This window comes from Podarcis liolepis (assembly GCF_965112155.1).
Source record: "Podarcis liolepis genome assembly, chromosome: 2".
NCBI lineage: Eukaryota > Metazoa > Chordata > Lepidosauria > Squamata > Lacertidae > Podarcis > Podarcis liolepis.
Window position 1 is genome coordinate 7,448,585 of NC_139555.1, and position 16,867 is coordinate 7,465,451.

The window sequence follows — 16,867 nt, forward strand, 5'->3', positions numbered from 1 at the left end:
ATAATAATAATAATAATAATTTATTTATATCCCGCCCTCCCCATCCAAAGCAGGGCTCAGAGCGGCTAACAACAATAAAAGTAACACAGCATTCTAAAATCAACTCATTCTAAAATTAATTCAGAAACAAATTAATGGCAACCATTGGGCTAGAGTTCTATGAGGATTACCAAAGGAGGAGGTCAGACTGTGCCTCGGCCACACCTCAAGAGGTGGGATATACGGGTAAATATTTTAGTCAGTAAACAAAAAGGATATCTTTACTTAAAACTCATGATGTGAAAACCAAAATTAAGATCAAGCCAAGCCACATAAGGCAGCAGAACCCAGCCCAGAGGGAGGAAATGGGTGGAGAATCTCTCACAAACACTGATCCTCTTCAAAGATTGTGGGCTGGGAGATTTGCCATGACAGCTGGGTCACCAGTCTAGACGGGGAACCAGTCACAAAGACGTAGAAGGAACTGGATGGTGATGGTGGGAAATGTTCTCCTTGCTTGTCTTCTCCTGCTCTGGAAGGCAGGACTCAAACCAATGGCTTCAAGCTACATGAAAGGACATTTCGACTTAACACTTGGAAAAACTTTCTGACAGCAAGAGCTGTTTGGCAGTGGAATAAGAGGTTTTGGATTCTCCTTCCTTGGTTTTTTATTATTATTATCTTTTATTTCCAAAACCGAAAAAAGAAAAATTACAAACATCAAATTCAATATCCATATTCATTTTCTAACTTAAAGCTATGACATAATTAACTACCATATTTTTCACTCTATAAGACGCACCAGACCACAAGACGCATCTAGTTTTTGGAGGAGGAAAACATGAAAAAAATATTCTGAATCTCAGAAGCCAGAACAGCAAGAGGGATCACTGTGCAGTGAAAGCAGCAATCCCTCTTGCTGTTCTGGCTTCTGGGATAGCTGCACAGCCTGCATTCGCTCCATAAGATGCACACACATTTCCCCTTACTTTTTAGGAGGGGAAAAGTGAGTCTTATAGAGCAAAAAATATGGTAAATTAAAATATACCTAATTACTCTAAATTTCTAATACAACACAGTTAGAAATTTTATATTAAAGCTTTTGTATTATAAATAATATTTCAAATTCCCCTATACCCTCCCCCGTTCCCCTTCACCCATGTGTGATCTTATTTTATTTTATTTTTACTTCTTCCGTCTTGTTGTGTTGTTATAATTTAATCATTGTTCAGCTGATTCTTTTATTATTTCATTGCTTACCCCTGCACGTTTTACACATTATCTATTAATATTCCAGTTACAGAACCATATTTTTTCATATACTGTATTCCTTCACTCCCTCCCACTCTTTAATTATTCTTTGATTTGAATGGCCTCTAATAGTTTCTCTCATTTTTGCCATTTCCACAAACTCACAGAGTTTACTTTGCCATTCTAATAATGATGTATTTTCTCCCCCTTGGGGGCTTTTAAGCAGAGGTTGGATGGACATCTGTCATGGATGCTTTAGCTGAGATTCCTGCATTGCTGGCAGTTGGACTAGATGACCCTTGGGTCCCTTCCAGCTCTATGATGCTGTTACTCTATGCTTGCAGAAGGCGCTCTATATTTTCACACTTTCCCTTCACTCCAGTAACAGCTGCTTCTTGTCTACAAACATCCACACCAGGTCCAGTACTTTTGTTGTTGTTTAGTCGTGTCCGACTCTTCGTGACCCCATGGACCAGAGCACGCCAGGCACTCCTGTCTTCCACTGCCTCCCGCAGTTTGGTCAAACTCATGCTGGTAGCTTCGAGAACACTGTCCAACCATCTCGTCCTCCGTCGTCCCCTTCTCCTTGTGCCCGCCATCTTTCCCAACATCAGGATCTTTTCCAGGGAGTCTTCTCTTCTCATGAGGTGGCCAAAGTATTGGAGCCTCAGCTTCAGGATCTATCCTTCCAGTGAGCACTCAGGGCTGATTTCCTTCAGAAGAGATAGGTTTGATCTTCTTGTAGTCCATGGGACTCTCAAGAGTCTCCTCCAGCACCAGAATTCAAAAGCATCCATTCTTCGGCGATCAGCTTTCTTTATGGTCCAGCTCTCACTTCCATACATCTCTACTGGGAAAACCATAGCTTTTACTATACGGACCTTTGATGTCTCTACTTTTAAAGATGCTGTCCAGTACTTAAAAGGTCTCTAATGCCATTCAGATTTGCACAGAAGGGGAATCTGCCATTTCAGGGCCAGGCCCATATGACTGATATATGCAAAGGTGGTTTCCCCCAACGCTTACGATTCCATATCTGATTCACAGTCAGCCGGCCTCTGCAGAGCTTTTTACAGCAACCCAACGAATTATTCTTAGACACTGAGAAGCAATAATGAGTGGCTAGGCAACCTTTTCTGTTTGGCTGCCATGGGGCTGGTGATCATCCATTCACCCTTTTCCAGAGCCAGTTTGAGCTGCCTATGGATAGGTAGCAAGATACAGAGTTGGCGTTTGTTCTGTCGTTTCCTGGTCTCACCATTTAGTGGTTCAACACAGTGCCTCACAACGTTGTGTCTGCAGCTATGCAAATCTGCGCAGACACTTCTTGAAAACTCAAAACGGTTTTTTTAAAAAAATGGTTTTGATCTGACGTTTTCAGCAGTGTACAGTTCTGAAAAGGTTGTGGTGAAGTCTAACTGGCGGCAAGCATGCTTCTCCTTTATCTCCACTGTCTCCTTTATTGGTTTTGGTTCCTCTCCCGTCTCACTGCATCACGTGGAGTGCTCACAATTTGAATCATGTGTCTGAGTAAGCTCTATTAGATCATTACAGGAACCACAAACCCTCTTGTTGGAGTTTTGAAACAAAGCAGCTTTTTTTGGGGGGGGGAGACTGTAAGCTTTCATGGATTCGGGCCCATTTCATCAGGTGTGTTATCTATCATTTGACCACGAGGTCTATCTAGTCCAGCCCCCTGGAATGCAGGAATCTTTTGCCCGACGCGGGTCTTGAACTCTGAGTCTCATGCTCTACGAGATCCCAACTAAAGAAGAATGGCAACTTAAAGAAGGTGGAATATGCACAGCTTGCAGACCTAACATACAGAACAAGAGAACAAGAAGAACATACATTTAAAGAAGACTGGAAAATGTTCATTGAATATATGGGGGTGGGAACTGTGTGCACATGAAAACGTAGGCAGCATTAAGAAAAATTCAACAGTGCAAACAAGTTTTGTAGGACGTAATAATGGAACACTGAATGGTTTCCTTTATGTAAAATATGCACGGATTTATGATATGCAAAATGAACCATGGAAAGAGAAGAAGGGAAGTCATTGACATTTTTTTGAAAAATCATTTTTATTGATTTTCCAATAAAAACAGCCAATCAACATATCCACATCATAATCCAATCAAAAACAAGAAATTAAAATTTAAAAAGACCAAATTGTAATCCAAATTGTATTTATTAATTTTTTGGGGCTCCCTATAGTCCCTAATCTTCTAAAGTGTAAAACAAAAAATTATATATATATACACAGTGCTTTTTTCCGGGGGAACACAGGGGTACGCGCACCCCTAAACATTTTGTGAATCTAAGTTTGGCCTCATTGAGGGGCAGTATTTCAACATGAGGAGGAAAATGAGAGTGCCCCTAAATATTTTTTTATATAAAGAGTCTCATGCTCTACGGATGATGGAGCCTGCTTCTTCTCAACCTCACTCAGCAATGAAGCGGGACCGAAGTGTGCCCAATGCCTGCTGCTTCCTGCCTTGCCAGGGGTTGGACTAGATGACCCCTGCGGCTCCCTCCCAACTTGGCGCTTCCGGGCGCTAGGACCCAACGTGCGAGGCGCCCGGCTGGGGGCGCGCCGGCCCTAGGACCCAGCGGCAGCGCCGCTCCGAGATACACCTGTGCCTGGGGCGGCGGAGTTTCCCGCTGGCTCGCCCGGGGTCGGCGGCAGGTGAGAAGTCCGGCGGGCGGGACCCGCCTCCTCCGGGCTCCACCTGCGCCAGAGCGGAGGCTGCCCCGCAGTCGCGGCCAGAGAGCGCGCCGACCTCCGCGCCGAGGTGGTCCCGGGCGAGGTGAGTCTCGCAGCCTCTCCGCCTTTGTGCTTCGGACTCCGGGAACCCACTTCTTCTGGGACTGGGGAGCCGCTGGGCTGGGCTCCTTCCTTGGCCAGGTGGGGGCAGGCGCGCGCGTCCCCCCCCCCCATCCTTGGTGGCTTTCCCGTTTGAGGAGGAAGCGCATTTGGGGACAGGGTCCCGTGGGGTGGATGCTGAAGGCGTGGGGGGGGGCTTCTCCCTGGAGTTGGGGTGAATTCGTGGCTATCCCCCCCAAAAAAGATTTTTTTTTTTTGCTTCAACTTGTGATACAAATAGACATTAGAAGGCTTTAATATTTTCCCTCTTTTTGCAAATCTCGTTTTAACCCCTGGCGCTCCAAATACAGAGGAGGGGCTTTATTTTTGTGTTTGTGTCCCGCTAAACTATTGCCTTGGGAAAGTTGTCGGGGGGGCGGGTATGGTTGGGTTGCGTTGGAGGCGAGTTGAGAGATGGGACCAAGCTACTTCAGATGTCCTCTTTCTGCGGCTTCTTCCTCCTGCCTGTCTTCTCCCTCCCATCCCTCCCTCCTCAAACTATCCTGAACAAATGGAAAGCGGGTTTTGCCACTGGGAGTAAATCACCTTACTATCCATTCACTTGTCAGTTCCTTCCAGCCCTTTCCACTGAAGGTCATGTGGCGTCGAATATTGCGCGCGGACTGACTTGAAGGAGGGGTGGCTTCTTATGGTGACACAGTCATCGCACTCGGGTCTCTGGTTCACAGGTCCGACAGGTTTTGAACCAATACCGAAACCTGCAAAACTTGCTTGATCGGGGCAGAGAGCGGGGATTGCTCCTGCGGATGTGGGTGCGAGTGTGCGCCACAGGAAGCGGCACTTTTCTCAAATCTCCTTCGACTCTGCCTAAAAGCAGACTCTGGTCTGCGTCTCTGATTTTGAAATGCTGCATTAACATCATTCACACGTGCACCCAAATAACCCCCTGCGAGGTTCAAATGCTCATTTAGCATTGAAAATTTAGGCATGACAGCTTTTTGGAGTGTGTCAGCTTTGGGAAGGCTTGCAAGGTGCCCTGTATGTTGCAATGATGATCCCCATTCCATTGCATGCAACTTTATAGACCAGGAGTAGCCAAAGTCGTTCATTTCCACTGTTGTTGTTGTTGTTGTTGTTGTTTAGTCGTGTCTGACTCTTTGTGACCCCATGGACCAGAGCACGCCAGGCACTCCTGTCTTCCACTGCCTCCCACAGTTTGGTCAAACTCATGCTGGTAGCTTCAAGAACACTGTCCCACCATCTCGTCCTCTGTCGTCCCCTTCTCCTTGTGCCCTCCATCTTTCCCAACATCAGGGTCTTTTCAAGGGAGTCTTCTCTTCTCATGAGGTGGCCAAAGTATCGGAGCCTCAGCTTCAGGATCTGTCCTTCCAGTGAGCGCTCAGGGCTGATTTCCTTCAGAACAGATAGGTTTGATCTTCTTGCAGTCCATGGGACTCTCAAGAGTCTCCTCCAGCACCATAATTCAAAAGCGTCAATTCTTCGGCGACCAGCCTTCTTTATGGTTGTTGGTCTCCAACTCCCATCAACCTTGGCTATTGGCCCTGCTGGCTGATGCAGCTGACTGGAATTGGAGATGCAGCAATGCTCTAAACTCCACCTGCAGTTGTTGTTGTAGTTGTTGTCAGTGGCGCAGCGTGGGGGTGCAGGGGGGGCCAGCCGCACCGGGCGCAACATCTGGGGGGGGGGCGCTCGCAGCTGTCTGCCCCTACCTCAAGTGCTAAAATCCACGGGTTAGGGGGCGCAAATTACTTGCCTTGCCCCAGGTGCTGACAACCCACGCTACGCCACTGGTTGTTGTTACTTCTATTACTAAAGAGAGAACGGGGAAAAGCAAATCTCAGAATGGACTTTCTCCAGAGGTGGTGGACTCTCCTTCCTTGGAGGTTTTCAAGCAGAGGTTTTTAAGAACTCTGTTTTGGATGCTTTAGTTGAGACTTCTGCATTGCAGGGAGTTGGACTGGTTTACTCTTGTGGTCCCTTCCAATTCTGTGGTTCTAACTGTAGTGAAAAGAGTATGTTCAACAATGTATATAGTAAGGGAGGTTGTATTATCCAGTATTGCAAGGGGGGGTGAGAGATGTTTGTTGGAGACTACCTAGTCCATGAGTAGGCAAACTGGGGCTGGATCCGGCCCAATCGCCTTCTAAATCCAGCCCACGGACGGTCCAGGAATCAGTGTGTTTTTACAGTGTGTTTGGCTGAGAGAAGCCAAGTTACAGGGAACCAGGCAGAGGGCCTTCTCAGTAGTGGCGCCTTCCCTGTGGAACACCCTCCCACCAGATGTCAAAGAGAACAACAACTACCAGGCTTTTAGAAGACATCTGAAGGCAGCCCTGTTTCGGGAAGCTTTTAATGTTTGATGTATTATAGTATTTTAATATTCTTTTGGAAGCCGCCCAGAGTGGCCGGGGAAGCCCAGCCAGATGGGCAGGGTATAAATAAATTATTATTATTATTATTATTATTATTATTATTATTATTATTATTATTATTATTATTAGAATGTGTCCTTTTATTTAAAATGCATCTCTGGGTTATTTGTGGGGTCTGCCTGCTGTTTTTACATGAGTAGAATGTGTGCTTTTATTAAAATGCATTTCTGGGTTATTTGTGGGGCATAGGAATTTGTTCATATTTATTTTTTTTCAAAATATAGTCCAGCCCCCCACAAGGTCTGAGGGACAGTGGACCAGCCCATGGCTGAAAAAGTTTGCTGACCCCTGAGAGTGGGTTGATAATGTAGGCAACAGTTTAATCAGGGACATCTGTGTCCACAGCTTAGATTTTCAGTACAGTTTAGTTGCTTTGGACAATTTAGCACAAATGTCTAGGGAAGTTATTGTATCCATTTGAAAGATTGGATTGGCAGACACCACAATCCCACCACCACCAAACAACAAAAATAAAACTACAATTAGGGAAAGATTAGTTGCTGCAGTCATGCCACTGATGTTTCTCTTTTGAGATGCGACTTGCCCAGTCAACCCAAACCCCTGTCATCAGTTGGGACCATTTGCAATCCCACTTTTTTTCCCCCTGTGAAAAGTATGCCCATGTCAAGAGAATGATTCAACATGTGCTCAGATCGTGGGTCATTTTTTGTCTGCAACGCAGGGCAGCACTCACAAGATGGCAAAAGTGACAGTGATTACACTCATCTTCTGATGAGGAAAAAAATCTCGGTTGTCCAGTTTCTCTGCCGACAACCTGACATGCAAAGTTGGCACCTATGCATGTATGCACTGAGTCTGCAATCAGATTACACCACTACATTACTGACCTTCCCCAACCTAGTGCCCTTTAGATGTTCTGCACTACAACTCCCATCAGCTTCAGCCACTGTGGACCAAAGATTAAAGATGATGGGAGTTGTAGCCCCATGACCTGTGGAGGGCCACAGCCTATACTTGACTTTCTTTTTTTAAAAAAAATGCAAACAAAAATTGCTTAGGGGGACAATGGCACCACAATATGTCTTCAGTAAGCAATGCATTGTAAAGCTGCATTGATTTTCATTTCCTCCCCCTCCCCCTTCCCCCTCCCCAACTTTGCCTAAAGGTAGGTGAGCTGCTGCCGCTCAGCTGAGCATTAGATGTTTTCCCTTCCAGCCAGCCTCATCTCAAGCATTTTTTCTGGAAACACTGAGTATCATTACCTCCATCACACTGTAAGAACCGATGGGCTTCCATCGTTCTAGCAGATTTATTTACGTGTATGCAGATGTTGGGACGCGGGTGGCGCTGTGGGTTAAGCCACAGAGCCTAGAGCTTGCCGATCAGAAGGTTGGTGGTTCGAATCCCCGCGATGGGGTGAGCTCGGTCCCTGCTCCTGCCAACCTAGCAGTTCGAAACCATGTCAAAGTGCAAGTAGATAAATAGGTACCGCTCCGGCGGGAAGGTAAACGGCGCTTTCGTGCACTGCTCTGGTTCGCCAGAAGCGGCTTAGTCATGCTGGCCACATGACCCGGAAGCTGTACGCCGGCTCCCTCGGCCAGTAAAGCAAGATGAGCGCCACAACCCCAGAGTCGGTCATGACTGGACCTAATGGTCAGGGGTCCCTTTACCTTTACCTTTATGCAGATGTTGCAGGTGGATGGGGCGGGAAGAGAAGTCTGTGGGTAATATGATGTGCAGCTACCGCAAATGAAAAGCAGTCAATCAAAACTCATTGTTACACTGTTGTCTGGAGGTCAACATAAGGTTGTGGGGCAAGACTTCAGTCATCCAGAGCCCCACTCAGTAGTATGAGCAAGAGGGCTCCAAATGTTGGAGGATTATCACAATTTGAAGTAATGCACATTGCCATCTAAGGTGTTCACCCAGCCACCCATCAACACCATTCAGTCCAGAGTCTAAAATAGCAAAACTGAATAGCATAATTGCATGTGTTACAGGGGCTTTGTGGGGGGGGGGTCAAACTTACATTTCCAGAAATGCTGCAATTCCTCAATGAGCAGATGAAATTCCAGAATTCTACACTGTACTTGGGGGAAAGATCCATTGAGTTCAATGGGACTTGCTTCTGAGTAAATGTGCATAGGATCAGGCTCCACACTGGGTTTTTTTAATGCAGCAGTGATCTTGTCGAAGGCCAGTGCACACCTTTTATACAGGTGGTGCAGTTGTTGTGAGAGTAAACCATTTTTATTTTATTTTTTAAAGGATTACCTCGTGCTCTTTTCCCTCAGATGGAGGGAAAGTGGGGGATTTAAAGTACAATCCTGTGCCCATCTGCTCTGTGGTAAATCCTGTCAGATGGAGTTTATTCTCAGGAAAGCGCCTATAAAGATTGCATCTTTAAAGTCTAGTTCAAATGAAGGGTTAACCTCTGTGCCAGCTAGACAGCCCTGCATGGAAAGGTTAGCAGCTGCTTGAAAGATAACAGCCTTTCTTGCCACAGAGTTAACTGATGCAAGACTAAACTTGCTAGATCGCTTACCTTTTCTTTAAAAAAAAAATATTGGCTGATAGTTAGCAGTAACTCAAGGAGACAGCAGTGTGAACACCAAGAAACATTTGAAAGCATCATCACCTGTGGGCTTCACCGTGGTTTTCATCTTAAATAGAAATATGTGTGATTTCAAGTGGGGACTATTAGTGGGAGGGGGGTTCCAGAATCCCCGAGACGGGCTGAGCTCCTGTTGTTCGGTCCCTGCTCCTGCCCACCTAGCAGTTTGAAAGCACGTCAAGTGCAAGTAGATAAATAGGTACCACTCCGGCGGGAAGGTAAACGGCATTTCCGTGCACTGCTCTGGTTCGCCAGAGCATGCTGGCCACATGACCCGAAAGCTGTACACCGGCTCCCTCGGCCAATAAAGCGAGATGAGCACCGCAACCCCAGAGTCATCTGCGACTGGACCTAACGGTCAGGGATCCCCTTACCTTTACCTTTACTCTTTTTTAAAACAAAGTAAAGGGGTTGAGGAGGATTAACTGCGCAGGTGCACAGAAGATCTCTCTCCAGGTGCCCCTTTTATTGCACATTCCTGAAGATTTGTGCTCATGACGGTGTCAGGGCAGTTTCACCCAATCCCACCCATTTGCAATACTATTTGCACCTGCAAAAGTTTTGAGGGCAATCCTGCTGCCTCATTTCCAATCAGTGAATGTCTGGTAACTTCCTGCTCCAGCTCCGTAAACTTTTCATACCACAAGCGTTCCAGGGTGATGGTGAAAGTGCCCTGCTTTTGTGGCACTGTAGCCTCTCTGGAAAACAATAATGTACCGGCTCTGGGGAAGCATTTCAGAACAACTTATAAGCCAGAATAAAGGTAAAGGGACCACCAGTCACGAACGACTCTGGGGTTGCAGACCTGGGTGGAGTTCTGCCAGTTGACAGTTCCTAGCTCTGAGCTAGATGGATCAACGGTCTTGCTTGGTTGAGGGCAACTTTATAGGATCATTTGTGCAGAACAGTCTGCATCATTCACTGTTATTAAGCATTAGTAAAGGTAAAGGGACCCCTGACCATTAGGTCCAGTCCTGGCCGACTCGGGGGTTGCGGTGCTCATCTTGATTTATTGGCCAAGGGAGCCGGCGTACAGCTTCCAGGTCAATTGGCCAGCATGACTAAGCCGCTTCTGGCGAACCAGAACACCACACTGAAACGCCGTTTACCTTCCCGCCAGAGTGGTACCTATTGATCTACTTGCACTTTGACGTGCTTTCAAACTGCTAGGTGGGCAGGAGCAGGGACCGAGCAACGGGAGCTCACCCCGTCGCAGGGATTTGAACTGCCGACCTTCTGATCGGCAAGCCCTAGGCTCTGTGGTTTAACCCACAGCGCCGCCCGTGTCCCTTATATGGAATAAAGCAGAATAAAGCCCCATTAACACACATACCAAGAATACATTGCAGAGAATGGCAGACAAGGAGATTTCTTTATCCTCTTCCCTTGTCATAGTAACTCTGAGGGCTGAACTGAGTTGTGGGTGGTAGTATTATATTGCTGCTCCAGATGCTCTGTTTACTGAGCACTCATCCTGATTTGCTTTTGGAAAGCTTACACAGAGATTATATCTGAACTTCATTGAGCATTCACTTTCATTCATTTGCTGGGCAATTATATGACAACGATCATTAATCTTGATTTATTTTGCATTGTGTTTACACATTGTACCCTGACAGTTCGCTCCACACTTTTAAACATGCATTTTCCCATTGCTTTCCTGATCCCAACCACAAAAAGTCTGTTTCTTCCCCACCCCCCAAGTGGATTAGTTGCCCTATGTTGACAGTGTGCTTTAATTCACTTTAATGGTGCAAACCTAAATTTCCCAGAATGCGCTTGAATTCCTCCCACAAAATACTGACAGTCTGGATGGAGGCGGAACCTGCTCCCCACCTCATCCCTTCCCACTGGAGTAAACTGGATCAATTGCCTCTTCTAGCATTCCATCAAAAAGGCTTCTTTGTCTGAGACACGGCTGTTAATGTGCTCTGTCATATTTTGCAAGGCCTATTTCACAAGTAGCAAACCTAAGCCTACAATTATATCATCTGTTAATGATGGAGTGCTTTGAAGTGAAAGTAGCTTGCAGCCAAGTGTTTCGGCCCCAGGAACAATTTTCTCCTGGCATCCCGAATGCGTTTCAAAGAGGAGCGCCTGATTACTTTATAGATTTCAGATTCCTGAAAGGCATGATTCTTGTGAGCCAGTGTGATGTAACTGGCAGTGGTTATCCAGATTTCCTATGGTCAAGGAAACTTGTTTATGTCAATTTGACCGCTGTGTTGCTGCATTTTGTAGAAGATTCTGGGATGTTCTCTGTTCACAAGAGTGCCAGGCATTCTGACCAGTGGTGGAGGAACCTTCTCCGGCACCCGGGGCGGGGTAGCCCATACGGACTGCGCATGTGTGGCAGCCCATATGGACTGCACATGTGTGGCAACCATACAGGATGCCGCACATGCGCACTCTGTATGGGCTGCCGCTTGTGCGTGGCAGCCATATGGGCTGCCGTTTGCACGGCGTCCATGCAGACTGCGCATGTGTGGCATTCCATACAGACTGCGCGCCCTCGGCCGCTCTACAGCTGGGGGGAGGCAGGGGCCATCTTGTTACCCTCCCCCTAGAGTGGCACCCAGGGCGGCCCGCCCCCTCCACCCCCCACTTCGTACGCCACTGACTGTGTCTCACTGTCAACCCAAATGCAATGAGAGAGTGCCTTAGAACGTATCAGGCATGTCACTGCAGCTGGCAATGCTTGTCTACAGTTATGGATCTTATAAGTCACAGGGGTCCTATGAATGCAGTCCTATAACAATCTGTATAGGAGTGGAGACATACCCTGCAAGTCTCCCAGAAAAAAAGGACATATTGTTTTTTATCATGAGAGAACGGCAGCCATTTTTGTTGCTCTGATATCGCGTGAATTCACAGCATGACCCCCCACACCCGAAAAGATCTTGCCCAGTGCCCAGCAATGCGAAATCATGCGAGATCATGGCAAACAAAATGGCTGCCATGCTCTGGTGAGAAAAACAAGAGGTGGCCTCCCAGATTTTGACTTCAAAGTGTTGGCAGGTCTGTGGGGAGTTTGTGCATGTTTGCTCAGAAGTAAGACCCAGTATGTTCAATGGGAATCGTTCCAGGTAAGCGTGCATATTTAGGATTGCAGGTTGAGGCAAAAGTGGGAGGAAGAAAGCCTGGAACACTTGTGATATGAAAAATTACTGGATTTTACCAGGAAGGTAGAGGCCATGCGCCTATTGCATATATCTGCCCCAAAACATTTGTAGGAGCAAATGGTAGTGAAAGCAGGAACACGTATAACTGCCCTGATAGTATCATGAGCACAAATCATGATGAATGCTTAATAGAAAGGGCAACTGGAGGAGGCTGTGCTTTTTCCCATCCTTTAATCTTTCTGCCACAAGCCACAGTTTGCAGCATGCATTCTCCTCCCAGAACCCAGTTCCCCCCGAAGAGTTGGCACATCTAGAGGGAAAGGCATCTGTAGTGCTTGCAGCCAAAGGATTACAAGTGCCCCTTGATTTCTCAAAACGATACCCTGGGTGTGCTGTATTGGAGACCTTATCTCAAAGCGGCTATCTGCTGTGCCATTGCAGAAGCATAGCGGCAGCCTCGGGTCTTGGCTGGCTATGCAGCAGGTGGATTTCTTGGTTTTTACACTGAGTTAAAATCCAGAATGCAATTGGACAGTGTTGGCTTCTGAAATTCTCAGATTTCATCTTTTAGGCAAATAAGCCCTTTTGCCTTCACGCTCGAAAGGAACTTGACAGATGTGGCTACAATTGTGCCTCTCTTCACTCCATATACACACATGGATGCCAGTCCCCAGGGCCTTTATTATTATTTTTACTCCCAGTGTTTTCTTGGTGACAGAAAGATGCTCTTGAATACCAGAGAAGGCTCATTGGAGCAGTTAATAAGGGTGTAAGTAGAGGCACAGGTGATCTGTGATCAGGAGCTACTCCCTGTTTTTTGTGTGTCTGATTAGGAGAGAGTTATTAACCCACCCTCCCCACAACCATTATAATATAATATAAATCTCACACCCTAACTCTAACTGTTCTTTGCCCCATGGCAGACATCCCTAAACTCGGCCCTCCAGCTGTTTTGGGACTTCATCCCATCATCCCTAGCTAACAGGACCAGTGGTCCAGGACGATGGGAATTGTAGTCCCTAAACAGCTGGAGGGCCGAGTTTTGGGGTGCCTGCCCCATGACAAGAAGGCTGATGGAAGCCAGCTGAGGAACCTTCAGTGCTCATTCCAGAGCATGTTGATGGCATTCCATCTTTCTCATTGTATGGAAATTTTGTGGACTTTCCTTCCTATCAATTGCTCATCCAGGAGATGCCAGCGGCTATGATTGCAAGATTAGGGCAGGAATAGAGGCAGCTTCTAGGCAGGATTCTAGGTACAGTAGTACCTCGGGTTACAGACGCTTCAGGTTACAGACTCTGCTAACCCAGAAATAGTACCTCAGGTTAAGAACTTTGCTTCAGGATGAGAACAGAAATCATGCGGCGGCAGCAGGAGGCTCTATTAGCTAAAGTGGTACCTCAGGTTAAGAACAGTTTCAGGTTAAGAACGGACCTCCAGTACTTATTAAGTTCTTAACCCGAGGTACCACTGTACCACTGTACTAAGGTGTGTGTTTTCTCTAGGACTGTTAGTGAAAGTGTGTTGAAACAGTGTGTTGAAACAGCATTGACGTGCTAGTGTATAGGAGTCCCCTTGTTCCCTAATTAAGTCTCCTACCCTCAGGGGCACTGTCTCGGGATGAGTGTTGAGGTAAGGGTCCATGGGGTCACGAAGAGTCGGACACGACTAAATGACTAAACAACAACAACAACCACTATATTGTAATCCAGGCCGTAATCCAGATTCCTATGGTTATCTCAGGTGTGGGGGAGCTGGTCTCCAACTCCTATCAGCATCAGCAAGCATCACCAATGGCCAGGGATGGTGCAAGTTTTAGTTCAGCAACTCCTGGGTTATCTCCTCGTTACTGGTGGGATATCTGAAGCCTGGCGCTCTCCCTGCATACAAATTTGCTTTGGTGGTGATGTTCTTTTCCATACAACGTGTTTGGCATAAAAATGCCAGCCAGACCCCCTCCCCGACTCGCTAGATTAGTCCTTTCCCGGGACAATCCGATAAATACATATTTTTTAACAAAACCTGTTACTGATTTCCTGTCTGCAAATTAAGCCTCCTCCTGGAAGCACCTTGAGAGAGAAGCAACTTGCCTGAGATCAGATTGTGGCTGAGCGACATTTGAACTTCCTGCTTCAGTTAAAAGCAAGCAGTTTAGTGGGTTTAATCTGTTGTGTGGCTTGGTCCCAACTTGTTTAAGCAACTGCTGCTTCCACCATCTACTTCAGCCGGTAGTATATTATGAGTGGTCACATGGTGGTGTTGCCTTGAGACTCCTCAAGTCTGTGAATCACTTTCTGTTTCCTAGAGCCTTTTGGCACCTGCAGACATGGCTGGTGCTGAATGTGAGGGAGGTGGCTGCTCTTGCACAGTTTTCTGTTTCTCAAGTAGCAGCTGCCATGATTTATAGGCTCCAGTTTAAATTATCTGTTTGCTGTAGCAACCAGTACTGTTTTACAAGTACTACGCCTGGCTTGCTTTGTATTATTTATTTATCACTTTAGTCATAAAAATGACTCACACACAGTACAGTGGTACCTCGGGTTACATACACTTCAGGTTACAGACTCTGCTAACCCAGAAATAGTGCTTCAGGTTAAGAACTTTGCTTCAGGATGAGAACAGAAATCGTGCTCCGGCGGTGCAGCGGCAGCGGGAGGCCCCATTAGCTAAAGTGGTGCTTCAGGTTAAGAACAGTTTCAGGTTAAGTACGAACCTCCGGAACGAATTAAGTACTTAACCCGAGGTACCACTGTAAAGGGAAAGGGACCCCTGACCGTTAGGACAAGTCGCGGATGACTCTGGGGTTGCGGCGCTCATCTCACTTTACTGGCCAAGGGAGCCGGCATACAGCTTCCGGGTCATGGGGCCAGCATGACTAAGCCGCTTCTGGTGAACCAGAGCAGCGCATGGAAACGCTGTTTACCTTCCCGCCAGAGCAGTACCTATTTATCTACTTGCACTTCAACGTGCTTTTGAACTGCTAGGTGGGCAGGAGCAGGAACCGAGCAACGGGAGCTCACTGTGTTGCGGGGATTCGAACCACTGACCTTTTGATCATTAAGCCCTGGGCTCTGTGGTTTTACCCACTGTGCCACCCGTGTCCCACAAACACAGTAGAAATACTAAAAACCAATATAGCAGAAATGTTAAAATACTGTTTCAAATATTTCAAAATGTATTGCTCATTGATACACACACACACACACAGAGAGAGAGAGAGAGAGGGAAGGAGGGAGAGAGAATGAGATGCACAAATCGCCAAGACCAGAGACAGAACATAAGAATCGATGCATACAAAGTTTGCTGTCATAACTGGCTAGTTATAAATACCCCCTCTCAAAATCTGTACACCATACATTAACATGGATTGTCTTCAGCCTATTTGACAAATTGGGCAGTCTTTTATGATGTGTAATAATCCATGCCAGCCAATAAAAATGAAGTTAGGTTAAGTTATTACTGATTCCCATCATTAGGAGCTCAAGAAATTGAGCTTCGGGGCTTATTTTATTGGATAAGAAGTGTGTGTGTGCACGCAGTTGATCTTCAGCTGTGACGCTGCCCCTGGCTTGCCCCTGAATGGAGAGCCTGGGAGGAGGAAGAGGAGTGGGATGTAGGAACCTCTAATTTTTGCAAGGCTGGAATGTAGCCAACTGCACAATCGTAAGAGTCATATCCGTTGCTGGGCACATTTCTGCCTCTGGCCATCCCATCACCAGCATGCAGCACCCAGAACATTGCCTGCCAGGGAATACAGTGGTGCCTCGCAAGACGAAAAGAATCCCTTCCGCGAGTCTCTTCGTCTTGCAGTTTTTTCGTCTTGCGAAGCAAGCCCATTAGCAGCTTAGCTGATTAGCGCTATTAGCGGCTTAGCGGGCTTAGCGGATCAGCTGATTAGCGGATCAGCTGTTAAGCGGCTTAGCAGATCAGCTGTTAAGCGGCTTAGCGGCTTAGGATCAGCTGATAAGCGGCTTAGCAGCTTGGGGAAAAGGGGGGGAAAGGGGGGGAAACCCGCAGGAACTCGCAAGACATTGTCGTCTTGCAAAGCAAGCCCATAGGAGATTCGTTTTGCGAAGCACCTCCAAAACGGAAAACCCTTTCGTCTAGCGGGTTTTCCGTCTTGCAAGGCATTCGTCTTGCGGGGCACCACTGTATAGCCCTTGGGCTGAAAACTCTTCTCCGCCCCTGGTTACAAATGCAACAACCCTCTAAACAGGTGCAGCCCTTAATGCTATCAGTGCGTATATGTGAGCCAAGGTGTTTTCCTTTTTCTCTTGGTTCACCTTTGTACGAAATAAAAGCAAACACACACAGAAAAACTGGTGTGGTTCCTTTCTGCTTATCCTCATATGACTTGCTTCCTCTGCTCCACTGCGGCCGGCTTCGCCAGCCTTTGCTTGAAATGATGATTCAAGGCAATACTCTATTCTTTCTTCTCTAAAGTGTAATCCTTGGATGGTCTGATAATTGGAAATATGACCTATTACTGGAAATATGACCTGATAACTGGAAATATGGCTATTTTTGGAACCTGAACGTCCAACAAGGATTCCACGGCTTCCGATTGGCTGCAGGAACTTCCCGCAGCCAATCAGAAGCAGTGCTTTGGTTTCTGAATGTTTTGGAAGTTGAACAGACTTCCGGAATGGATTCCGTTCGA

General features: G+C 46.7%; 1 protein-coding gene across 3 annotated transcripts in view; it reads left to right on the forward strand.

Moving 5' to 3' along the window:
- The first annotated feature begins 407 nt into the window (after positions 1–407).
- The window catches only part of GALNT6 (polypeptide N-acetylgalactosaminyltransferase 6), a 64,177-nt gene continuing 47,717 nt past the window's right edge, over positions 408–16,867 (forward strand). Inside the window, exon 1 of one of the 3 annotated variants that reach the window (XM_083484578.1) lies at positions 408–518. The gene's annotated coding sequence lies outside the window, so the exon portion shown is untranslated. Of the gene's footprint in view, positions 519–3,816; positions 4,041–16,867 lie in introns of those variants that run through there. The other 2 variants (XM_083484577.1, XM_083484579.1) reach the window with 2 other exon arrangements.